This window comes from Dipodomys merriami, unplaced genomic scaffold (genome assembly GCF_024711535.1).
Source record: "Dipodomys merriami isolate MVZ:Mamm:240054 unplaced genomic scaffold, mDipMer1.0.p SCAF_14, whole genome shotgun sequence".
Taxonomy (NCBI): Eukaryota; Metazoa; Chordata; class Mammalia; order Rodentia; family Heteromyidae; genus Dipodomys; species Dipodomys merriami.
The window spans coordinates 25,011,492-25,039,323 of NW_027202715.1; the positions used below are offsets into that span (position 1 = coordinate 25,011,492).

The 27,832-nt window shown below is 36.2% G+C and overlaps 1 long non-coding RNA gene across 1 annotated transcript in view; it reads left to right on the plus strand.

Moving 5' to 3' along the window:
• Positions 1 to 27,349, plus strand: part of LOC138826064 (uncharacterized) — a 31,293-nt gene extending 3,944 nt beyond the window's left edge. Inside the window, exons 2-4 of the long non-coding RNA XR_011371554.1 lie at positions 10,734 to 10,902; positions 11,503 to 11,571; positions 27,270 to 27,349. This is a non-coding gene — a long non-coding RNA (uncharacterized lncRNA). The remainder of the gene's footprint in view (positions 1 to 10,733; positions 10,903 to 11,502; positions 11,572 to 27,269) is intronic.
• Positions 27,350 to 27,832: the final 483 nt, after the last annotated feature.

The following is a 27,832-nucleotide window of genomic DNA, read 5'->3' on the forward strand; positions in this document are numbered from 1 at the left end:
ATGAAGGAATTCCTTTGACTCTGGCTTACTCAACTCTGCCTGCTGCATCACATCACTTCAGCTATCTGGTACACTCTAGAGCCTGGGTGGAAGTAGAGGGAATTTATATCTCTTCTTTCATAACTCTTCTCTCGTTCCCTTCCCACTTCCCCAGATCCTTTTGCACTATTTGCTAACTTAGTTAGCACTTTATTCTTGGCAGATTATCAACCCACATACATAAGAATAACATGCATAGTAATACCTGAAGGTTGAGTTAAATGTTACCTATCAGGGGGCATTTGAATTTTACTAGGAAACTTTGGAAGATGAGCAATTCTTTTGCACCTGACTTGAATGAGACTTTAATATAGGAGTGGCATCTTGTGCAGTTTCAATCTTGGAAACAGGAAAGCTTTTCGAGTATCTGCTTAGATCTCACCTTTTAGACAGCCCTACTCCTCTCACTAGTGTCAGAAACAATTCCTCGATGCTTTGATAAACATCCAATACATAAGTAAAACATAATGACAGAAAAGAACATAAATCATGAAAATATTTTTGTAGCTCTGGTTATTCCAAATGCTAGCATCATAAATGATCGACTAAATATTTTTATATAAAAGGTTAATATATAGCCTTTTCAAGTGAAATGCATTTTCAAATTCCTCAAACCTGGGCACCACATCTACACAACAGAAGCATGAGAACATCCTGCTGCTCTTGGGAGAGCAGATCTAGTCTAGGATTTATAATTCCATTTTTATTTTTGTGATAATAGCAATCACTAATTTGAAGGCGTGATTTGTGTTCTGAGAGGCTAGGTCTGTAAAGGACCTGAAGTTGCTATATATGATATTTCTCAAAATCAAAACCTATTCATGGTGGGTTTCAACTTGTTATTTTGATTCAAGTCCTACTGTGTACATTATAGTACCATTTCACGGCCACCAGGGGATCTACATAGACATTGCTTGAGTATTAGTACAGTGAGGTTTTCTTTTTCTTCTTTTTCTTTTCTTTTGCAAGCTAACTAGCCTTAGGAAAAATAACTTTGTTTTAAAAATATTTTTTATTGTAAAGATACTGTACAGAGGGGTTACAGTTACATGAGCAAAGTAATGAGTCCATTTGCTATCAAGCATTGTTACCCCTCCTTTATTTTTCCCCTACCATCTCTTTCCTCTCCACCTCCCTACTTGCCACTCCTCCCTCTCCTATGCCCACCCCCCTCAAAGTTGTAAAGTTCGTTTTCGACATAGTGTCTTGTACATCTCATTGTTACAATGGGTCATCCTGTATCCTTATTTCAGCATTTTGTTATTTCCTTTCCCCTCCCCAAATTAGAAAAGTGTGTATACAAGATGAAGGGCACCAAAATAAAATACAGTGACAACAGGGGTTGTACTCTGGGGGAAGAACTTACAAAGAAACAAAAAAAATCACATAGTGCATTCTAAGTACATTAAAAGTAACAAGAAAGATAAAATCTTGTGTCCCTCTCTTGGGGTTCATTTCACTTAGCATAGGTTATATGGTCCTATGACATATTTTGTACATAGCTTTTGACCTCTTCTGCTTGTCCTAGATATATACTAGTTATTGCAGATAAGGGAAACTACGGGACCTATGTTTCTTTGAGTCTGGCTTACTTCACTTAATATAATTTTTTCCAAGTCTTTCTGTTTCCTAACAAATGGGGCGGTGTCATTTTTTCTGATGGAAGCATAGAATTCCATTATGTATATACACCACATTTTCTTGATCCATTTATCTATTGTGGGGCAGCTGGGCTGGTTCCATATCTTAGCTATGGTGAATAATGCTACGATAAGCATAGTTGTGCTGGTAGCTTTAGTATGGTCTTGTTTGTGATCATTTGGGTAAATGCATAAAAGTGTGATTGCTGGGTCATAGGGGAGCTCTATGTGGAGTCTTTTGAGGAACCTCCATACTGCTTTCCAAAGTGGTTGAACAAGTTTACACTCCCACCAACAATGCAGTAGGGTTCCCTTCTGTCCACATCCCCTCCAGCATCTGTTGTTATTAGAGTTCTTGATTATAGCCATTCTAACTGGGGTGAGAGAAAATCTCAATGTTGTTTTGATTTGCGTTTCTTTTAAGGCTAGAGAAGTTGAGCATTTCTTCATGTGTCTATTGACCATTCTTATTTCCTCTTCAGAGAAGTCTCTCGTTAAGTCTTTAGCCTGCTTATTAATCGGGCGGTTGTTTCTTTGAGGATTTGTTGTTCGGGGAGTTAACTTTTTGAGTTCTAAGTATATTCCAGATATGAGATCCTTGTCTGTTGTACGGCTAGTGAAGATCTTCTCCCAATCCATGGACTTTCAATTGATCTTGCTTGCTATGTCCTTTGCCATGCAGAAGTACTACAGTTTCATGCAATCCCATTTGTCCAATCTTTCTTTGATTTGTTGTGTTTCTGGGTCTTTATTTAAAAAGTTTCTGCCTGTGCCAAGGAGTTCTTGTTTCGCCTATTCCTTCCTATAATGTTTTTGGGGTGTCTGCTTTGACTTCAAGGTCTTTGATCCATTTGGAGTTGATTCTGGTGCAGGATGATATGATATATGGGGATCTAGCTTTAGTTTTCTACAGATGGCTAACTAATTTTGCCAGCACCATTTACTGAAGAGGCTGTCTTTCTTCCGCTCTATTTTTTTTTTTAGCTCCCTTACTGAAGATTAGGTGGCTATAGGTCTGTGGATTAATTTCTGGAGCTTCAGTTCTATTCTATTGGTCCTCAAGTCTGCTCTTGTGCTAGTACCAAGCTGTTTTGATTACTATGGCTTTGTAGTAGAGTTTGAAGTTTGGTATTGCTATTCCTCCAGCAGTGTTCTTTCTGCTAAGGATTATTTTTGCTGTTCAGGGTCTTTTATTGTTCCATATGAATTTTTGGATTGCTTCTTCTATTGAAAAATATCCTTAATTCCTTTTAGTACACATAGCTATTTTTAGAAAACCCATAAAAATTCTTAGTTGTACCAGGAAGATTCATATTTTCATGCTTTTTTATGCATAACATTTGTCATGTCCTTCACAAGCCAATCTGAACAAGTTTTATTGTTCCATTTTCTCACACACACACACACACACACACACACACACACACATAAAGCATTTTGACCATATTTGCCCTCCTTTATTCTCTCCATTTGCTTATCCCCTCTTTAATTCTTAATGCTAAAGTACTAACTACATGTACTTAGAATGTTTGAAAAGTAGAAGACTGAAGGAAATAAAAGAAATGAAGACTAGGTAGATGATAGAACAGAAGTGGTATTCAGGCTTTTGAGAGAAGAAACAGAGTCCAGTTGAAGGACCAGATCAAAACCACGATGACATTAGAAACCCCTTCTGTCATTAAGAGTTTTCCCTGGGGGGTAGGGGAGAGTTGGAGGAGATGGGAAGGCAAGGATGGTAAGGAGAAACAAAGGAGGAGACACAATGTTTGATAAGAAAGGTACTCATTACCTTGCTCATGTAATTGTAACCCCTCTGTACGGTATTTTCACAATAAGAAAAACTTATTAATAAAAAAAGTTTTACCCATGAGATTAGGTCATGATATTCTAGCAGATTCAACTTTGCTCTGAAATTATTCTGGTAATTAGTAGTAGGGTTCCTAAGACAATGAATACCTCTTGACCTATATCTTCTAAACTCTTAAAGAAAAAGACATTTTCCCCTTTCCTTGACTATAATTTCTTAAAATAATTGATGGCCATAGATGCAAAGCTGACTCATGCAAACTGGTTCTAATTAAGCAGTAAATAAGGTGTTGGAGCTATAATTGAGATGAAGAATTTTGATTGATGTATGGGCTACTCTTGCCCAGGGAGCTCATTCTTGATGTTTGATCATATCTGATATGGCAGTCTTCTCTTCTATGCCCAAGAAGAGTCGTAGAACTCAATGACTCTGTAGGTGGTAGACCTCTTCTTACCTTCCTTTCTTAACTGGATCAGAAAGGATCAGTTTTTCTTATGGACACATAAGTGTTTTGAATAATTCTACCTGTTGATCTCAAGCAGCAGCATGATCAAGCTACTCATGGATAGATAAAATAAACATTACTTTCCCTCTAGGCCTAGGAATCTGTCCCTATACTAAAATGCAGAGAATGAGGACCAAAATGGGTGTGTGTGTGTGAAAGAAATTCTATCCACTATTTAAGATCATCTAAAGTTGCTGACAGTGTGTGTGAAGACACTTTCTCATTTGTGATTCATACATCCAACAATTATAGATCGATGTATATACTGTCAGATACTGTTCTAAGCACTTGGACAACCAAAGAGACAAAAAAAAAACCCTCTCCCAGAAATTCCATTCTTGTGAGTTCATAAGGCTAGATCGATTTCAAGATTAAGGACTCACTAATCGTTATTTTGGAAAGCTTTGCTGCCTAAGTGAGTCAGAGAAGTTAAGATCTAAGAAAAATGTAATAGTCAATGCAATTTTAAAAAAAATTGTAAATCATACTGTACTGGCTGGTTTATTTATGTAAAGAATGGTAAGGACTGTGGAATGAAATACAATAGACTGGGGGGCAGTGTTTGAGGATAGTCTGGATAGGCCTAAAAGAAAATAGGACAATTTAATAGAGCTTATTGTTGTCATGATCATAACTAGCTGTTCTAGCTAAATGTTTTAGGTATATTATCACCCCTAAACTTTACAACAAATGTGTCCTTGAGGTTCGAAGAAGTTAATTATTTACCCAGCTTTACAGAGATATTTAGCAGAGGGGATAGAATTTAAACTCAGGATTATCTACTTAAGAGCCCTCTACAGTGTCTCAGAGCAGTATTTGGAGGTTCCATTGACACTTGAATTATTTTTTAAAGTGTCTATTGTTAGCCATATTTTAACATTGTAAAAGCATATACTCAAATGTATTATTACCCACATATTAATCTATTGTAAGATCTTGACCTGTTTAACTGTGCATTAGGTACATTTTATACCCTTCTTCCCAATTCCCTATGCTCTTAACAATGTATAAATATCTCACTGGTAAGGAATGCTTGCATTTTATATGATTAAAAAAATTCAGGTCTTGGCATGTCTGTTCTCATAAAAATGTAAGACAGCGCAGAGTAGAATCAGGTATGTCTGCCGGTTACATGTTCGCATCAGAGTGGAATCACTGACAACTTGTTAACAAGAAAAGCTGTAACATGTTTATACCATGTCACATTAAAAGCCATCTTAGTACTAGCTGTTAGGTTTATAGAATGTCATATTAAGAGTCATCCATTACTGTGGGCTAGATTTTCTTTCCTGTTTTTTTCTTTTTGCCTAGCTTATATTTGAAAATAGCTAAGACATAATTAATGACTAAATATTGATTTTTGTGTAAGGCTCTGAATTACACAACTGAAGAGTAACCAAAGAATACCTGAAATGAAACAGAAAAAAAAACCCTACATTTGCAACTTCTTACATGGGCTATGCTTCTTTTTATTTCTTTTTTTTTTTTTTTTTTTTTTTTTTTTTGGTCGGTCGTGGGGCTTGAACTCTGGGCCTGGGCGCTGTCCCTCAGCTCTTCAGCTCAAGGCGAGCGCTCTACCACTTGAGCTACAGCGCCACTTCCGGTTTTCTGATGGTTTATTGGAGATAGGAGTCTCACGGTCTCTCCTGCCCGGGCTGGCTTTGAACCGCGATCCTCAGATCTCAGCCTCCTGAGTAGCTAGGATTACAGGCGTGAGCCACCAGCGCCCGGCTCTTTTTATTTCTTAATACTGGAAATCATATCAAAATACTGATAAGATTGAGATGGAGCCTGACATGCTTAAATAATATGAATTCTGGAAATTCATAGTAGTTATAAAAAATATGTTGTAATCACTACATAAATATAATAATAGTAAATACATGTTAAAATGGTATGGGCAACATCTTTATAGAAATAATTTATAAAAGTGTTCATTTACTTAATTTCACCCCCCCCCACCCCTGTCCAGGTCCTGGGGCTTATACTCTGCGTGCTGTCCTTGAGCTCCTTTTGCTCAAGGCTTGTGCTTTACTACTTGAGTCACAGCGCTACTTCCAATTTTCTGTGATTAGTTGGAGATTAGAGTTTCATGGACTTTCTTGTCTGCTCTAGTTTCAAAGCTTCCACCTGTGATCCTCATATCTCAGCCTCCTGAGTAAGCTAGGATTACAGGTGTGAGCTGTACAGATGTGAGTTGTTGGTGCCTAGCTATTTATGCTTTTTAAACCGATATTTGTTTATTTTTAATTGCTTACATCAATTATACAGGGTAGATGTCACTGTTACTTCTCAACAGGTTTAGATTGCATCCCAATTGATTTCATTCCTATTAGACTCCCTGTTTCCCTCTAAAAAATAACATCCCTAAGAGATTTCCTTGTTTATGATCATAAGCCCTACCCTTCTCATACAAAACATATTTCATCTTAATAGTATTAATTTTGCTAAACTCTCTGTTAATGTTCAAAGATTACACCATGGGCACCTATGTACACCATATTTTAATCATTTCAACTGTGTATTTATGCATATGGTACTGTATTGTTTGTTTTTGTCAGTCGTGGGGCTTGAACTCTGGGCCTGGGTGTTCCCTGAGCTCTTCAGCTTAAGGCTAGTGTTCTACCACTGGAGCCACAATGCCACTTTTCTGTATTTTTTATATATGTTTATATTTTAGATCTAACTTTCAATCACTTCTCAGCCTTTTGGCTAAGATCAAATGTATATCTAACTTTCACATTATCTATCTATCTATCTATCTATCTATCTATCTATCTATCTATCTATCGATCTATCTATCTATCTATGTATTTCACATCTGGTCTGTTTCAATAGATTGACTATGGTAAATAGTGCAGCAATGAATATATATGGCTGTGCAAGTGCCTTTATTGTATGCTGATTTGTAATCTTTTGGGCAATTGCTTAGAAGTGGTATCATTAGATACAGGGATTGCATTTTATAAAAAGAAATATTAAAATAAGTTCAATTCTACACCAAAAAATGTGTTCAGATTTATGGAAGCTACTAATTGTGATTCTTTATAACAAATTATTACATCTCCACTTGGACAATATTTTGTTTCCATAGCCTAAATACTATTTTTAAAAATACCGACTTAGTCATCAAAAATTTTGAAAGGAAAGATTAAAGGCATTTCAGTACTGTTCATGAACATGGTAAGTCAGTAAAATTATTCTCATGCTTTCAAAATGGAAGTAAACACCTCTCTGTTTTCTGGTCATTTGTCATAACTTCTCTGAATTCATAAAGAAGCTCCACATAATTAAAGCCAAAAGGTGATGTACTCAGCTTTACAAGGTCCTTATTTCCTCTCTTTCTCTAGTTTAGATATTGGGCAGAACTATCAAAGCACATTTATGTGAAAGGGACTTAACCTGCAATCAATTTGAAGAGCTCTTTCACTTCTTCTTGAATTCTGAATTTGACAGACTTGCTATGCAAGTAGCTGTTTATAACAAACTTCTAGAAGTAGTTAAGCGCTATATGTGCTTCAAAGGATTATGTGCAAAATAGACTCCCATGAGTTTAAATATTTCTCCACTGAAGAATAAAAGACAGAGAGATGCAACAATGCATTGTGTATTTATATCTTATATCCTTTCTTCTAGGTTCCTATATTTCTACTAAGCTTTAAAAGCACTTTTTTTTTTTGCACTGCATTAGTGGGACTTGGTGCATATTGATGGACTAAACCCTCTGGCAAATTTTAATGTGTGCTATTTTTAAAAAATTCTGGATAACTTACTTTTGGAAAGTGGAAAATTGTTTATTTCTTTTATTTCCATAAGTTCCGATATTGTGGTTCCAAGGCAATCTTTATAACTGGAGCACAAAAATAATAAATGCACAACAACATGAGTGTAAACATAATAAATGCCATGCTTTCACATGGAAAATTGTCAATATCTATTGACATTTGTTCTTACGGCATCTATTAAGGCCACACCATATTTATTAACTCTGGTTTGATTACACTGCTCCATTAACTTGGTAATTTCATTATAGTTTAAAAGGAATTTTAGCTGCTAGATTTAGTTTAAATTTTATGCATAAGCCCAGGAGTCATTGGGCAGTGAATATATTTCATATAAATGAAATAAATAAATAATGAACAAAGGCTATTTCAGAGAAGCAGAAAACAGCAGAATCAGAACCAGGTAACTTTTTAAAGAATATATTGGGGAATTCTTCAAAGTCATAGCTATGTCTGATTGTATGCATATGTTTGTTAGTCAGGTATTGTCATGTAGAAATAACCACATCAGAGGCAACTATCATTGCAGTCAGAAAATAGATGCTAAGCTTGATGAGGGAAGAGGAGGTCAACGATGAGGGAAGCTACTGTGAGAGGGAAGAGGGTAAATAATTTACTTGTTTTCTAAACTACTTTTGAACATGATATTGCAGATATTTGATGAAAACTGGTGAAAAATCTCATGAAATTTTTCCAGACAAGTGGGAATATATTAGCTAAGAGCTTCTTTTTGTTGCAGGGAAGCAGCCTAACCCATAAACTATCCAGAATATGATTTTTGTATTATTGTAGCTACTGTCTATTGATCAAACAAAGATTATACCTGGGCTTGGCTTTCTGTTCTCAGTTCACTCATTTAGCTTACTGTTCATTTTGAAAGCCCTTAAAACCTTGAAAAGAAAGCTTTCAAAGGCTTGAAAACACACAAGTAAACACATGTTCGACTTATCATTTGTCATACTGAACAAAGCTTGTTGGATGCCCTCCACAGCTCTTAGATGAAGACAAACACTATCAGTTAAATAAGTGAATGATTACCCTAGGATCAGAAAGTTTCAGCAGAGGCTATTAATTTTTATGAACATTGACGCTGACAGAAATCTATGTGTTTGACACCACCTATGTCTCTGACACGTTAACATCAAGGATAGAGACTCAGGCAATTCTGAGAGAAACTGTAGTATGTGGCAAGGTCTATACAATGGTGGGAAGATAGGGCAAAAATTACGTTTGTAAATTTCTGAAACGATTTCCAGAAATGCATTTGGGGGCTAAGTGCTTTCCACAGTATGTATTGTTAGCAGGTGTTGTGACTACTCTCTTTCTTACACACAATGCTGACATTTTGTTTCTTTATACTCGTTAAGGGAACAGCAGCATAATTGGAATTCCTTTGAGAATGATTGGTTAGTTATTTTAGACCTTTACAGAGAGTAAATGGTAAATATGAGCTGAGATTTTTGGACATTAGTATCTATTGGTTGAGTAGATTATACTGTATATTTTTAAAGGGAAGGGCAATTTAGGCAATGATACTAACAGCTGCATGGTTATTGTGTAATAGTGGCCCACCTGGGCTGAATTGTGAATTGCAAAACAGAGCTGAATGCTTTCAGTTCTGTGATGTATTATGTTCGGAGGGAAGCTCTCAGCTAAGAGCTCAGCTACTGTCAGACCATATCCCTCTGCCAAATTACTGCTGCCTTGAAAAATGGCTACGGTGATATCACTTGGTGAAATCATCACAGTCTACTTCTCCTAATGATTCCATCATTTCTGATCTGGATTTTATACCTCAGCAATTTATTTTGGATAACGAAGTGTCTTCTCCTCCCTTACTTTGATAGAACATATATTAATATATATTTCTTTAAACTTTTCGAGAATGAGAATACTAGTAGTTTCTTTTATTCCATATGCAGAGTGACCAATTTCTAGGCAAAAAGTTACATGCTCGATTTATACATAGAACATACAATTCTTCTATTCATATAGTGTTCTTATGTGTTAAACTCAGCAAAAGTAAGCCCGTGTGTGTGTGTGTGTGTGTGTGTGTGTGTGTGTGTGTGTGTGTTAATACTGAGACTTGAACCCAAAGCCTCACACTCTTGCTTAGCTTTCTTGCTCAAAGCAGGTGCTCTATCATTTGAGACATACCTCCACTCCTGACTTTTTGCTGGTTAATTGGAGAAAAGATTCTCAGGGATTTGTCTGCCTGGGCTGGTTTTGAACCATGAGCCTCAGATCTCCATCTCCTGAGCAGCTAAGATTACAGACATGAGTCACTGGTATCTAGCTAAGTAAGCCACATTGAGATTACAAATTTACTACTAAATTCTGAGCATAAAAATTATTACGAAGTTCTGTATGACTGGATAAACTTCTACAATTTCATGTGTAAATTTAGAACAAGAAAAAAACATTTTCTACACCTCCATCAAAACCCCAACTCGGCCATTCTCTAATTTCTCTCTACACTTTATAGAGTTGAAGGGAATAATGGAGTCTTTGAGAAATATGTGTTCTTAGAAGAGGGAGGAGAGAGTTGAGACATAGGGAAACCATGAGGTCTTGCTGTGAATCATCACAAATACAAACCAAAGAAAAATTGGGCATGGTATCAAGCACCATTTTCCTTCCAGGTTTTGCTAAATCTGGCTGAGTTTTGCAAACACTTCAGAGGAAGTTTAAGAGTTCTGAATTTGATTCCTAGATCTTTTGCATGACCCTGTGAGATTACTTAAGCTTACAGATGTGTTTGAGATGGATGTTAAGTCACCTTTCAAAAATATATCAGTAATAAAAGGTGTTCATTTGGGTGCTTTCTTTTCATACACACTCAGACAAAAGCATGAAAACAGTAATATTATATCCTGATGCAAATAATAATTCAGTTTTTAATAAAGCCAAATGACTGACTGGATAAGTCTGTTAATCAGTCTTTTCTTATTTTCTTTCAGTAATGTGGTTTCCATTATCCTTTTCAATTCTGTTTCATTGCTGGTACGCATCTGTTTTAAAATACAGTTAAAAATTGGTACTCTTGGTCCAATTCCAAGGGGCAAAATCAGCAGGAATAAGTAATCCCACAGCCTTAAGAAGAACCTTCTAAACCATGAAAGAAAAGTAGTAAGTACTAAACTTTGAATAAAGGAGCCATAAATGAGTCTGGAAGCCTCATTTACATTGTAATGTGCATACCAGCATGATGTCATTATCAATTAGTGTGAGTATTTTCTAACAGCCATCTATTCTAAGTATGTAGTCATTTAGTTTACGGTTATGATTGCTGTGTGTGTGTGTGTGTGTGTGTGTGTGTGTGTGTGTGTGTGTGTGTGCATGCACGCATGCGTTTGTGTGTTGATATCAGGGAGAGAACACTAAAGCAGTAATGTTCATGAAAAGTAGTAATACAGGAAAAAATTTATTTTAGCCATGAATCAGTCCTACTTCATTTAATGTTATTTATTGATATGAGGTAGACATAGTGCCTCAATAATCTATGTGTGCTGAGTAAACTAATAAAACCTGGCTGTAATATAATCTTTCTACTATATGAGTTAAAGCAAAATAACACATGCACCTATATCATGCACACACACAGACACACACACACATTGTTTTGTTTTTTTGTCAGTTCCATCCCAATGTAATTATTTTCTTTTGGATTTTGGAATGCTATGGGTATTATGGAGACTAATATTTTCTTCTCTGTCTTTTGTCTTTCAGTCTCTGTGTTTTGATTACATTTCAAGGATCCTGGAGCCTAGATTGGTGAGGTGAAGGCTGAGGCATGAGGTGAGACTGCTCTCTGGAGTTTAGGGTTTGTTTTTTATGACTGGGAGAATATAAGGTGTTTGTGTGGACACTGACAGCGACGAGGAAAGAAATTTGGATGAGACAACATGCATCTGGCTTCTCGGTTTAAGGCTGTCGCTTACATTTTAATTTATTTTTGCTTGCCTCTGTGTACTCTGATATATAGATTTTTTTAAAGCCTTGTCCATTTTTTCACTTCCACGTATGAATTCATCACAGCTATTAATAAAACAGTTCCAATTTATGATTTCAAAATGTAAATACTTCTGACTGAGGCTCAGCCGTGAAAAACAGTTAGTTAGTTCATACATTTGGGGAAAGTATTTCTGGATAATACTGTTGAAATATACAACTGCTTACCTGAGAAGTTTATGTCTTATTCAGGAAAAAAAGAGAGAATGTCTCAAATGGTATCTACCTAAGCAATAAAGAAAAAATAAAGCAAAACAGCCTTATGACAGCTTCTAAGCAATGCGGGGGGAAAATACCACTATTATCCCATTTTCCCAGTGTCCTTTTCTTTTTGTCACTTAGTGCTTTGGGTTGAAAGTTGAGCATGCCAAGAGGCATTCTTGTTGACCATCTGAGAAGGCACCCCAAAATGTTTCTATGTGTCATTTTAACCTATAGAACATAGGCTACATGACCTTGGCCTGAGTCTGGCCAAAAATATGCCTGCCATCTTCCTTCCTTGAACTTACCATGCGCAATGGTGTGTCCTCTAGTAAAATATACTTTCCTGTGTGACTAGATCCAGGCTCTGTGAATCAAATCTCCACACTTCCTTTGTTTGAGAACAGCCTTGTTTTGGAAACAATTCCCATGCTGTCCTTAGCTGCTGCACATAATGAGTCATTCTCCACTCTTGTTTCATGCTAAAGTACAGACTTATTCTGTTTGGTTGCACCTGTTCCTGGACTCCGGTCTAACTAAACATTTTAACCTAAAGCAGGGCTTTATCTCTGCCTAGCAGTGTACATCCAGCCCCTCCACTCTCAGGTTGCTGCTTCACTCTGAGTGCTCTGCAGTGTGGTGATCTGTGTAATGGTCTGTGTCTTTGTTAATCACACAATAGAAGGACTGAACTTACTGAATCATTTGCTTTATTACAACTCCAGAACAGCACTTTGTCTGTGTAGCTGCCTCTTGGGAACTCACTGGGAGAGAGGGATTCTGGAGGCAGTCATTATGTAAACACCATATCTTCAATTCCTGTAGATGGTAACAGGACCTGCTGCTACCATTACTTGGTTCAAAACCAAAATAACCCTTTCGGTTCAGTTTTGCTGGTCTTTCATGCTGTATTTAATAATGTCATGCATTAGCATACAAAGTTGCTAGAGTGGTGATCAAATCCAGTAACATACCTAGGTGCGCAGGTATAGGCTCTGATCAATGGTGATTGCCACCCAGTGTTACCAACCATGCAGACGTCATATATTATGTGTCAAATGGGAACCACCTAAAATGGGCTTGTTTGAAAACAGATTTATACCATTTTCACCAGAACATAAATATGGAGCATCCACCAAATACATAAAACTCTTCTGTTTTATGCTATCCCTTCTTCACCGTGTCTTAGATTTACCCACCAAAAAGGATCTTAACTGAAGTCATATTTGCCCTGCCTGCACCACTGTCCTTTCCTCTATCACCTATAAATTCTTTCCTGTTTCCTTCGAAGACTTATTCATAAAACAGAATACTCCTCCTTGATCAACCTTCTCTGTAAGCAATTGACTTCAGCTTATTCATTTTTTTCATAACTAACTTCTTAAAGGGGCTGTCTCCTTGATGCCATGTTTCAGCTCCCTCTACACTTTGAAAGCAATGAGTAATATGGCCGCATGAATATAAAGTTATCATGGCATGTGAGCACTAGGGAGATCAGTTGCAAATTCAGAGTTAATTGGAGAATAAAAAGAGAGAATATTCTGTCTAAGTCAGTCTCCCAGCACTTAAATCATGAAAGTAGATTCTAAGAAATTGTTTTAGATGCTGTGGAGGTTGTCAAGAGAAGGTAGGTGTGGTTTCTGGCTGCAAGTTGCATGTGAACTTCTTGTAGAGAAGATTCTGCAATGTATAAAAATAATTGAGAATGAAAGGGGGACTGTCCAAGTAATGAAGAATGTTACAGAGTCAGGTAAACAGCTCCACAGTTCATTTGAAACGACCTTACTAGGATACGAAGATGTTGATTCCTGAGGCAGAAAAGTGGACACTTTTGGGTTTGGTGATCAATACATGATCAAGAGTTGAGTTTAAAGTCTGGATCCAAAGTAATGATTTTGAGGTAACAAGTCAAGGTTAGAATAGCTGCATAATAGCCAAGAAGAACGTCAAAATTTGGTAGTCAGAATCTTATTTGTCTAGGAAGTAAATTATTTTTCTAAGTGAAATTTTTTCTACTTAATTTTTTAATTTTTAATTTTTATTGTAAAAGTGATGTACAGAGGGGTTGCAGTTACGTAAGTCACGTAATGAATACATTTCTTTTTGAACAGGAAGATTTTTTTTTATTGGACAAGTTAACACCAAAATCTCGGCTGGTATGCACTTCATTATTCAGTAAATATATTTCTAGAAATTGAGTTCTTTTAAAAATAATGACACATTTGCTCTTTCAAAAATAATGACAAGTCGCTGCCCCATCAAAAAATGAATGCTAAATAGCCTGGCTCTCATCGTTGCCAGTTTTACTTTACTGTAAATTAGACAATCACATTAACTTTTTCAGGCCTTTAGGGGAGCTATCATTTGCTGCATGAAGAATTATCTGGTACCTGTCATTTACTATATGAATAATAAATGTGTGATGCTCATACAATGCTGAATGTTGCTGGCTTTCAGAATGTTATTTCAATGAATATGTGAATGCTATTCTTGTCAGCCTATTTTTTTTATTTTGCTATTTACCATCTCAATAAATCTGTGTTGTATGATACTCAGTAAGGCATATTTAGGGAGGAATTAGATTATACTCAAATAGCTAGTTATCTCACAGATAGCTAGTCATTTTTAAATTTGCAATGTTCATTAAGTTGATAACAATAAGATTAAGAGAGCTCAATTAGCCCAAGTTTTTCTGAATATAACTTACCATTGAAAAGCCACCTTTAAGAATTTGTATGACCAAAGGTCCATTTAATAAGATTTTCTCTTCTGTTCACTGGAAAGGACTCAGGGGACCTGAAATTATTAATGGGAGTTCCAGTCAGTCACAGACTTACTATGCTTCTTTATTGCTTCACAGCAACATTTTAGTGATGTCTAGAGTCAATTTGTCAAATTGGGTCATTCTGTGTAATATGGCAAAATATTTCAGATTCATTTCCCCTTTTGAATGTCTATGTTTCTCTAATGTGGCTTTGTATAGCCATTCGTATGTTTTGGGGTGGCAGAGGTAGTGATTAGAGCGGAGAGTAGGGGTGGGGTTAGGAGTACAATGTATGCAGAATGCATTTGCTGATTTGCATTCAACCCAGTGGATGTTCTAAGGAAGATGGGATATTATTATGATTGAAAACATTAAATCAGGTCTTAACTCAGGGACTTGATTCTGCCTTTTCATCTGGTCTGTCAGCAACCTTGGGTTACTGTGTGTTCAACTTTAATCCTTGAAAGCAATCAGTCAGGGCGAAGCTTTGCTTTAACATCTGAATTTGACCTACAACTGCTGAGTCCATTTGAAAACAGCATGCCAAGACTAAAATAATAAGATTAAATGGTGAATAATCATCTTTTCCTCCCCTGATTTTGCTATTACAAATTCAAAAAATCATGAAGTCATTGGCAAGAAAACTCCTAGTGTCAGAAGTAACATATTTTAAAGATCTACATAATGTAATAGAATCAGCAAGCAAGTGATCAGAAAAGTCAGAGCCAGACCAAACAGTGTTCCATAAGAGAATCAGTTTTCTTTGAATAGTTTTATAAAAATACAGAGTAGAATGGTGAATGAAGGAATTGGGGTGATGTCTGAAGGATATAAAATTTCAGTTACATAGGAGGCATAATTTCAAGCATCTAGTCTGTAAGATGGTGACCACAGCTAATAACAATGTATGGTTAATTTCTAACAAAGAAGTTGGAAGTTATTAATAACATTGCAAATTTCTAACAAAGAAGGTTTAAAATGATATCACCACAAATCAATAATAAGTATGTGAGGTCATACATATATGTTCGTGAATTTAAGTGGGCCATTCCTCACTATTTCAAAATATTTCAAAATATCTTGTTGCAAACATAATTTTTAAGTGTCAGTTGAAAAATTAAAAATTGTATAAAAAGGAGGCTAATTTCCAGGTAAGGAGACATAGACCCAGAAAGTAGCTGGTATACTCAATCTAATGCAACTCAAGTATAACTCTTTCTGAGCCACTTGCATGAGCGTATGGGACAGTGAAGGTCCTTTATGTGTTTATAGTTCACCATTTTGGTGTTAGGTACCACATAATTCTTTGAATTCTTTTACTTGTGAGTGAGGTATGTATTTCTGTGTGAATGCATACTACTATTGATCAGTCTTTTCCAATATCGATCAGATATTTTTCATCAAGTGAGGTTAGGATGCATGGTATGTTCAGAGCATGAACTTTGCTGTCTGATAGATATGGAGCCAAACTCTGACACTCCCACTTTTTTGGTGATATTTGACATGTTGTTTAATGTAAGCCTTGAAAAATAGCATGTTCATATAATGTTCATATATAAACATTCATTGGTTAGTTGAATGTGGGAAGAATTTCTGTGGCTTTGCTATTACATTGAAAGATATCTTATTTAAAAAAATAGTGGTGGTAAAGTGACGGGTAGTAGTAAATTGACAGGGCTGGCAGTTAGAGGTCAATTTTATGAATGTGTCCTACATATTCTTGTTAGAAATATTTCTAGACCTTCATGACCTACCTTAAGTCTATCTATTATAATAGCCTCTCACTATTTAAGTTATATAGAAAAACATAGACGTTTACTGACTTACTGCTCAGCCTGAAGTAGTCAGATTTCAGGTAAAATTTGAACCTCAAATGAACTGTTTTACAAAAGATCCTATTTTCTTTCTACTGTCATCTTTGTCCCCTAACTGTCTGTTTCATCCAGGAAAGGCTCAGTTTGGGGGAAGTAAATATTTCCTAGTTTATATTTAGCAATATAAGGAATCTCTTTTTGTAGCTCTCAACATGGTGGAATTAATTTCTTCAGAAGCTGTCAGCAAAGATCCCGGGTTTCATTGGCTCTCACTAGGCTCTGGTCATTAGACCAGAGATCAGATGTATTGATTGGTCAGTCAAGATCAGAAACAGGTAATGAAAGAAAGTCATCTTCTGTGCTAAATGAGCTGTGTTGGGGGTGGGGTAGGGGTGGGGTGGGAGTGGGAGGATACTTAAGAGGAAATTTGAGTATGCTCATTTAACAGAGTAAAACAAGAAATAATGATTAGGCCAAAATATCCACCACATCTCTGCAAAGCTACTGGTATGTCCCGATTTTGAGATCAAATATTAGATGTGACCACAGCTTTTATTTTATTGCATTACTTGCTTTTGTGCAGATTAAAATAATCATCATGAACATAGTACATCAACATAGAAATATTTATAAAGGGTTACATATATTATTCTTCACAGACTTATCCCAAAGTAGCAACTGATAAGAGAGCTTCTATTGTTAGAAAGAAGATCCCAAATGAATCATATTGAATACTGTAACACATTTCAGAATTCTGAATCTGGAGAGTAGTAATGGAAACTTTGAACCCAGAGACAAAGTATTGACACAATTTTGTATTATTTTGTAATTCAATTTTCTTTGAAAAAAATCTTATCAAGACAAAAATGAGGCTCAAACCATTTTGGCCAAAAATATAATTTCTGCTTTTAGAAAATTATACTGTTATCATCATGTAATCTTTATTTCTCTTCCCTCCTAACTCTCCCAGTTGGAAATTATTTTCTGTTGCCATCATTTTTGACAACCTCTAACCACATATGAATCACAGTGACGAATGATGTCTGAGGATGTGAGAGGTATCCAAGCTTCTGCAGGCTAAAAATAATGGGTTCAAAGTAGCTTAAATCCCTGTGAATATTCACCTTACTCATAAGAAAAATAATCACAGGACCAAAAGAGACCAAAGCACAACAACATGATGTAATGGTAGAATCCCACAGAACTCGCAGAACAAGAAAAAATTGACTGATTTTGGACATCCTGGCTTTTAAGTACACAGAAGAGTCCCATGATAGTAACTGAATAGGCTAGAACACACTGTTTCAGTCATTGTTAGTAACAGATTCTTTGAAAATCAGATGAGAAATTCAAATGCTCAAATCAGAACAATGTTCTTTCTTGCCAAAATTTCGCACATAATTTTAGGATATTATGGATTCCTAATGCTTTTTTATAGACATTTATGGAGGTATATATAAACCATCATTTATTTTTATCAGAATACAAAAGGAAGCCCTTCTTCCTTGAATTTTAAAATATAATATCTGCCTTACAAGCATAGCTTTAGGGACTGGAAATAAGTGAAGTCAGTTTCTAAAATGTATTTATAGTAGTTCACTAGAATAGAAATGAAAATATTGGTAAGAGTAAGAATTGAGTAGCAATTGTGTTCTTTCAGTGCCACTCACATAGTAGGCACAATGTAGCTGTAGTAATTAAAAAAAAACCAGACTTATGCAGAGGTAGCAGTTTGATTCTAATGCTTTAAAAGTAATAATAGGGAGATACATGAAATAATTTTCCTTTATATTATCATAAATTACTTGACCACCATATACCATTTTGTCTTGACTCGAGATTTTTTCAAGATACAAATTATTAGAATGTGCAAAGGAGCTAAAGCTCCTGGCTAATTTCTTTCCATTTCTTGGCTTTGAAACTTCCATGGCATGTTTTTAGGGTAAGTGATCTATTTATAAGAGAATTCCAACAGTTTCATAAAGACTATTCCTTTCATTCATTATGCATTTTAAAGGCCAATTTACTTCTTTCTTTTGATTTTTTTTATAATCATTAATAAGCTGAGTTCTTCTAAAAATCAGAGTTCTTACTGGAAATGATCCAACGTGTCAACTCCAATGACATGATTGGTTCTAACACTGAGCAAAACTATGCGGAAAATTTGCAATGATTTGTAAACATTTTCACACTTATTATGATTCAGATATGGACTGTGGCCCAGAAAAGATTTGGATTTATTTTGATAGTCCCTGTAATTAGCTCAGCAATGTTTTTCTAAGTTATGATTTCATGCTGACTATTAGATATTGCACATCACTGAGATGCCACATTTAAAGAAGGTACAGGATTATATGGCAACAATGAAACACATGATAAAGTAAATTAAATATAGCATGCCAAGAAAACAGGAAGTAAATGTGACAGAGTTAATAAGGGAAACTGATACCTAATTTCATGTTTTTTTTTAATCAGATTGTAAGCACATAACCTAGTTTATTTTTGTATACGTATAGTGGAGTCAGAGTCTTGAGGAGTAGATAAAAAATGTGGACTTTACTATTGTATTTCTGGTATCAGTGTGGAAATCAAGGAAACATATCTTATCCAAATGCATTTAACAAACATCTTCCTTGCTGGGGTGTATGAAAGGTAGACTTGGCAAAATAAAGCTTCAAGACTCTTTGATCAACCCTGTTCACCAATTTCAAAATGGCAACTGCAGAGATTACCACACACTGGGCCTGGTGATTTTTGCCCTTTAGAGATGCTTCTGAATCCCATCTATTCCTGTCTTTCACTTCTCTAAGACTTTGAGAAGATACTTAGGCCAAGCCTAGGGGCAGGGCCAACTCTCTGAGATAAGTTTTGATGGCATGACAAAGGCTGCTCCTTCCTAAAATCCATCCTCTGGATAGGCTGTGAGAATTAATGAGCTAATATCAGAAATTGCTACAGGGCAAATCTTCACTTGCCTAAAAGAGCATAAAATTTTTATTTTGTCTTTTATGCTTTCTGACAATCCCTTTAGTCTGCCACTAGGCTTTTCATGGAGTGTGTGGAGAATTTAGGACAAGATGATGAATCTTACTCAAGGGCATCTCAATAGCTTTGCAAACTTAATGCAATAACGCAGGGCTTGGGCCTTGTGTTAAGGAGAAAACTAAGACAGCTGAAATTTCAGATAAAAGGGGCTATTGCTCTTCTATAACTAATATTTAGGAGACAAATTGTGGCAGTGGATATGATTTTTCCTTAAAATATTTTTCTATCATTGGATATCCACCCAATTTAACTTGAATAAATAGAAATACTAAAGACACTTGGCTATTTAAGGTTTTATTGTCTTTTAAACAGGAAAAAGATGTATGTCAACTGCTGTGAAAAAAAATTAATAGCTGGGTGCTGGTGGCTCACACCTGTAATTCTAGCTATTTAGGAGGCTGAGATCTGAGGATTACAGTTCAAAGCCAGCCCAGGCAGGAAAGTCCATAAGACTCTTATTTCCAATAAAACACTCAGAAAATCGGAAGTGGCACAGTAGCTCAATTGGTAGAGCACTAGCCTTGAGCTGAAGAGCTGAGGGACAGCATTCAGGCTCAGAGTTCAAGCCCATGACCAACAACAACAAAAAAAGAAAAAGAGAGAGAGAAAAAAGAAAATTAAAGCCAGGTTGTAATACTCAGAAGGAACTGGGGTTATTCCCCAAATGAAGTCTGTTGGAACAGCTAGGACACAAATTTTTGCTTTTTCACATACTTGAGAGTCTAGAGAATTGGTATGAAGGTTTAGATTTCTGTCCATCATAGCTAGCACTGTCCCAGTGGTCTTAAGAGCAACTTAAGGACATCTATTCCCAAGTCACTAGGAGGAAGGTACTAAAGAGGTACTAGCACCTGCACTCCACTTATGGACTGATTCTGTGCAAGGAAAATAAACAAAAGCAGCCAAGGAGAGGAGGAGAAAGATATTACCCAGGCCTCTGGAGATGGAGACTTCCTTCTCATTGTCCCATATGCTTTACTTCACAGTTTATGAGGAGAAGTTAGGTGTTTCGATCCATTCAGCTACTGAATGGATTCATTCATCTATTCATCTGGGTTGGTTCCATATCTTAGCTATGGTAAATAATGCTGCAATGAACATAGTTATGCTGGTACCTTTAGTGTGGCCTTGTTTGTGGTCATTTGGGTAAATGCTCAGGAGTGGGATTGTTGGATCTTAGGGAAACTCTATACATAGTCTTTGGAGGAACCTCCATAGGCTTTCTAGTGTGGTTGAACCCGTTTACAATACCACCAACAATGTAATAGTGTTCCCTTTTGGCCACATTCCTGCTAGCATCTTTTCTTATTAGATTTATTGATAATGGCCATTTTAACTGGGGTGACATGGAACCTCAAAGTAGTTTTAATTTGCATTTCTTTTATGGCCAAACGGTTGAACAATTCTTCATATGTCTATTAGCTAGTCTTATTTCCTCTCCAGAGAAATCTCTTCTTAATTCTTTAGCCCACTTATTGATGGGGTAGCTATTTCTTTGAGGATTTGTTTGTTATTGAGGGTTATAATTTTTTGAGCTTTAGGTATATTTTGATGCTAACCAAAATGAACTCTAAGATATGGAAAGTAGAAGAGGGGTTGGGTTGTTGTTTAAGGTACTGTGTGCAGTTACTGGTTTTTTCCTTTCTTTTCCCCCCTTTGTTTTATCCCTTGTGGTCATTGTTTTTTATTTTGGTACCCTGTGTCTTGCATATACATATATTAGATTTGGGGAAGGGAAGGGAATAACAATATGGTGAGACAAAGGATAAAGTGTGAACCAATGAAACAGCAATACTCATAAGACACTATATTGGAAATGAACTTTACAACTTGGGGTGTGGAGGAGTGTGGGGGAGGGAAAGTAGGAGAAAAACAAGAGAGGGGTAACAGTGTTTGACAAGAAATGTCCTCATTACCTTACTTACATGACTGTAACCCCTCTGTACCTCACCTTTACAATAAAATTTAAAAAAATTAAAAAATGGTAACTTCTTATGGATTGATGCTTTGAAGAATGGCAAACTCAGTATTGCCAGACTCTCTAATTTTCACAAAGTACAACACTTAACTTATAATGTGAGCATTCTTTACCTTACTTTGTGCTGGTACTGGGGCTTGAACTCAGGGCTTTATGTTCATGCTTAGCCTTTAGCACATTTGTACTGAGTTTTTTTTTTTTGTTTTTTTTTTTGTGTGTGTGTGTCAAGTTCAGCATTCTTGCTTTTAATAATACAAATAGGAGCACAGCTGACAAGATGTTATACATGTCAAACTAAATACATTTGTAAGTACATGCAATTGTGCCTTGGATGGGGGAAGGTATGGTTTAGTATTTGCCATGAGTTCAGGAACATTCTGGCTCTTGGGTAGAGTATCATATCCTGTGAGGGGTGGGAACGGGAGTGTGGTTTTGATGTTTCCTATGAGAATGTTGAAGGGATATATTAGCCACACACTAAGGCAGGATAGCTATGGTCCCATAACAATTTTGGTGATTAGTTGATTTTTTTCACCTTTGTTGAATGTCTATCTTTTTCTGGTGATCAGCTCTGGTTTAGAGTAATTGCTAAGATTCAACTTGGGAGTTTGACACGTGAAAGAGTCCTTTCAATGTCTCTACAACACAACAACACATACACACAGGTGTTACATCTACAGATTTCAAGCATGGAGACACAGAATATTGTCTTGCTATTTAATTACTTAAGAGTTAGAAATAGGAAGCAACTGAAGTAAAAGTCTGCAGTGAATTCCAACAGAATTCTAACACCTCCCCCTAAGATTTGTCATTCTGCCTCTAGTCAGGACTGTCCTTAAAATGCCCTTGACCCAGGAACACCTGTGGTGTTCATGAAGCCTCATGAGAATAAGCTATCCTTCGAAATATGTAGAATATTGTTCTCATGAAAAGAAGCTCTAGATGGCTATCAAAAAGATAAAGGTATCACTCTTAAACAGCAAAAAAATAGGTTAGCATGTAGGAAGTAGAATTGAGTCAGTGGCAGGGAATGTTCTAGCCCGGCCTTATATAGCTCATGACTTAATAACAGCTAAACCTCCTCTCTACTCAGAAAAGGTCACAAGAATTCTGGAATGTCATATTCTGTTAATTTTTAAACAGTGATGGAAGTGGCTGCTTTTAAAACATGAAATTATTAAGAACCATTCTGCACCCAAAACAGTTATTCTTATTTTAGAAATTGCTTTTTCACCAACTATCATAGCATATTTTTTTTTCAAGGAATTAATTAAAAGCTCCCCCACCCCTTAAGTCTGTCTTCTCTACTAGTTCAAGCTTATAACTCATTCCAGGCAACCACAAACCTGAAATTTTGATATTTCTGAGTCACCATGGGAATAGCATGATCCCAAAGACATATTTCTTGATGACACTTTGATTACTCTATCCTCAAATGTATATTTTTGGTGTATTTTCTGTCTAGAAGCCAGAGATTCCCACCTATTTGTCTGGTAATTTCAGGTTCCAGAAGAACATATGGGTACATTCATAACATCTACCATTTTCAGTGTTTATCTTTATTCTGTAAAATTTCTTAAGAGCATTTCCCTTCTGCCTTGTTATTCTCTTCTTTGAGTATGTTGAGCAGTATTTTATTTTTATAAAGCTCCATCTTGAAAATTTGTGGGATAAGCAAAGCTCAGCATCAAGGATATGAAAAAGCCAGAGGCTAAATGTTTGCTCATTGTTCTGTCATTATTTAACATTAATAATTCTAGTAGGTCACCTAATTTATTTAAATCTGAGCTCTCCTACTTATCAATGCTTATCAGCTTAATAGGAATACAGTGGCAATGATGGATGCACACAAATTACTTTAAGAGTCTTTGGAAAAAATCTTGAGTTCTTAACTTCACACTATAAACCATTCATTTTGTAGCCTAGGCAAAGTAACTTTGACAACACTTGGCTCTGGTTTCTTCATTTGAATGAACTGAGTGATCATTTCTCTGCCTTCTTCTCAGAGATGCTTGAATCTCCATAGGCAATTGTAATACTTTGTAAGAACCAACACTTCTGAGACTCTAAGGAAGTATGACTGAGCTTCTGTAAAAATGATTATTAAGGCATACAATGGTTATCAAGAGTCTATCATATGTAGGCTCTTGTAATTTATGTTAGTTATATGGCGTCTTATGATCTTTTTTACTGCCTTTGTAGATAGTCTCAATTATCCCTATTCTTTCATGTTGATGAGGAAACTTAGACTTGGTAAAATCTAACCCAAAGACACAATACCTAACAAGAAGGAAAAGGAAAACCAAATTTGAATCGTTTTTCTCATCATTGGGAATTTAATTTTTACCCAATAAATGGTTGCTGGTGTGTTTCTGTTTATATTTCTGTTGTATAACTGGCCATGTTATTAAACTTTTCAACTACATAAGATTTGTTCTAACATTTTAAATGTATTTACATAACAGTGAAATTGGTAACTTCAGAAAGGCTTTAGGAACAAAGTATTAAAGTATGGTTTCGTATATGAGTTTAAAGTACAGATTCCCCAAGGAAGGTCATATGGTATGTAATCTCTACTGACAAAAGCAGATCATTAGATGCCAGGGCATCTAATGGGCATTGGGCACATACACAACAATCTTCGATGTAATGGAATTCTTTTTTATCTTAATGATTATGGCAGTTACATATGTGCATACATTTGTTAAACCCACTAAGCTCTACACTTAAAATTGGAACATTTTACTGTTGATACGCCTAACTAAATTTGTTTTTTAAACTATAGGCAATATCATCTACTTGCTCTCTGGTTGGGCAAGTTTCTTACCTCATCGCAATTATCATATTTCTTCTAGATTTAAAGGGACACTAACTGTACCAACATCAAACATTTTGGGAAGTATTGCCTAAGATAATTCATATAAAGAGTACAGCATCACATATGTTCACAGTAAGCAACAAACTCACACCTCTTTGGCAGAGATAGATGCTAGTATTCTCAGACGTAATTGCAATAAAGTTTCTGCTTTTGCATGGCTTTTATTCTAGACAGGGCAGCCAGATAGTTAGCAAGTAGGCAAAGATAGCCACAGAAATGTTAACTAGCAGCAAGGGCTGTGGCATCAGTGACAATCGCTGATGGTGGCTGTTTCTCTGAGTGGCCTGAGAAAGACTGTAAGGAAGTGTCATTTCAAACAAGACCCAGAAAATGTCAAGGAGACAACTAAGAGAAAAAATCTACAGACAGGTGTTTCAGAAAGGGCAACAGAATGTGCCAAGGACTTAAGCTGAGAGCAAGGTTCTGTTCTGAGGACAGAGGCCGAAGAGAGTATAAGAGGTGAATGTTGGATAGTTAACAGCAGGTAACTCACCACTGCAAAAGAAAGATGATGGAGGAAATTAAGCAAGTGATGACAAAATTTAATTTCTATTATGGTACCTTTTTTAAAAGCTGCTGTATAAAATATGGATTCTGGAAGAGAGAGAAGCTCTTGGTAGACCAAAGTAGGAATAGTGCTGTTTGGACTGAAGCGGTAGGAACAGAACTGGTGAAATGTAGCTGGACTTGAGATATGGAGTAGAATAAACAGGATGGCCAAAATTTAGATGTGACAAGGGACAGTGTCATTATTTTTCTTTCATTTTCTTTTGCTTTTTGGCTTGATCAAGAAAATTCTTGCAATTGGTAGTCTTGATATAGACTGATCATATTATAATAATTTTATTGAGAATCCATTTAGCCTATATAAAACATTATATCACGAGGGGTTTCTAACTACTAATACGAAATATTAAGTTCTATATTAGGTCATTAAAAGTTGTGCTGAAAGTTTTCTGAAATCAGAACAGCATTTGTGTGTGTGTGTGTGTGTGTGTGTGTGTGTGTGTGTGTGTGTGTGTGTGAGTGTGTGTGTAAGCATGAATGTATATGTATGTGTGGCATGTTCTAGAATTCAGGATCTGTGCATCCATGAAAGACAGTCTAGGGTAAGAGATCAGAAGTCATTCTCCATATGGAGCTCCAGTGTCTCCTTGCTAATTATACTTGTACCATCCTACACTCTGCATAATCCATAGAGAGGGAGCTGGGATGTTCTCTAACTATGCTTTCCTCATTCGTGCTGTTTTGTTCATAAAGCAATGAAAATTCTCATCTTCGCAGTAGCAGTGGCAGGTGGGAAATGTTTAGAACACTTCATAGTTTCCTCTCAGTGTAGAATCCAATAGTCAAAGCTTCATTTTATCACTTCATTCAAAGTCAGTCTCATGTTCGTTGATCAGTAGAGTTTCCCTCTTCCTCTGCCTTTTTCTTACTGGGTTCTTTCTGCTTCTCTTTGCTTGTGTTTCACATTTAAAAATCACTGGAAGTTTCACTCAGTGTGAAGGACTAATGACTCTGTGATAAATCAATAAACCAAATTCCCCAGGGGACAGCTGACAGCCAATAGAGCTTTTAATTCAATAAAAATAAAATACACAGCCACTGACTTGAGTTGGGCTTTATAGGAATTCGCTCTTAATCCTTCCAGCAAACTCAAAAGCTCTCTTGTACAAACTTGTAAAGCTCTTTTATTTTCTACTTCTAATGGTTGAGTACACAGGCTCAGAGAGTAAAGTAATTTGCCCAAGGCCACACAGCCAGTAAGTGACAAAATTGTGGCATCAACTCAGATCTCTCTGGCTCCAGATTCTCAATTTATAACTAAGAAGCTATAGGGCCTCTATCCATCTGAGCCTTTGAGTATGGGATGCTACGGCCTGAGAATCCTGAATCATGACTGGGTATTAAATCACCAGCTGTGATGTTGATCATGACCTTAAAAAATCACAGCTATGGCAGCTGCTGCCCAAAGTCAAAACAACTTCTTCCATTTGCATGGATGGATCTGTTAGTTATATTTCTCACCTCTCAGCTAGCCATGGAAAAGAGCATCAACCTCCACTTTTAGACTGATTTCATGCTGACCACTATATTTCCTGTTTTAAGTACACCTTTAACCTATTGGTGCTAATTCACTAAAAACTGTCTGTTAGCATAATTATTAATACATTATTAGCTATGAAACTTTTCTGTCTAAAATATCAGCCAGACTGACTAGTTTATGCGTTCTATCTTTTCCTGAGGAAGTTCCAACATGGGATACCAAGCAAGTAAATTCAATGGGACACAGTGATGATAAATCTTAAAAAACTTTTTTTCAGATTGACATTTCTTTATTGCGAAAAGAGAAAGGCAACAGGAGGAAAGAGGGGAGGGAAAAGAGAAGGTATTCAGCAGTGTTTCTTGCCTACTTAAAGTACTGGAGATATGTTTGGAAATCTCCAAAACAGAGATTTCTACTCCATTCTGAAGGTATGAAATACTTGGATAATTTACACAATCTAACATTGCAAGCTGGCACTAGAACAGGTCCAAACAAAACCTTCAACTCTTCCATTGTTCCTTGTGAAGTTTAATTTGCCAGAACTTGGAACCCCAAACTATTCACCCTCTCTTATGGTGATTTACTATTCAGAGATGATATGCCGTTATGTGATTCTGATATACATTATTGGGCTGATGAAAAAATGGAATTCTGATTCACAGATTTCTAACAAAGCAACGCAGATGAGTCTATTAAAGTATATCTCTCTTGGCTATTTTGTTTTTAACTTCCAGTTGGCACTTTTTCTTTCTTTTCAGCTTTGAAACTTGAGAATAAAATGCCTCTGGAAACAAAGCAGTGTGAGCTGGAGAGTGTGTTATACAGAATACTGAGAGCGAGCTTTGTGTCATTTGCAGCTACAGCTGTCACTGATTTTTCATCTACAGGAAGGTCAGCCAGACAAAAAGACCCAAGACAACACAGTCAGTAGCATCTTTGTTCTCAACTCAGCCTAAAAGAAGCAATTTCTTGTAGTGACTTCCAATTATGGTCATAGTGATTTACAGCACATCATTGGTTTGGATTAATTGTGAATCATATTTGGGGTGGCGATTTCTCTGGCTCCTAAAATAAATGTAACTTCCACTAAAGTGTTAACCCCCATTTTCCAGAGATAATTCAATTCCTTCATGCTCGGACCTGATGGGTTACCTTCTATTTGTTTTGTAGGAACAGGATTAGTTATTAATTCAAAATGATTTTCAGCCTTAAAAGGCCTATTCTCTTAATCAGGGTTTGATGCTACAAATCTCTTTTTTTAAATTTAATTTTATTTTATTTGTGAACATACTGTACAGAGGGGTTACAATTACATGGGCAG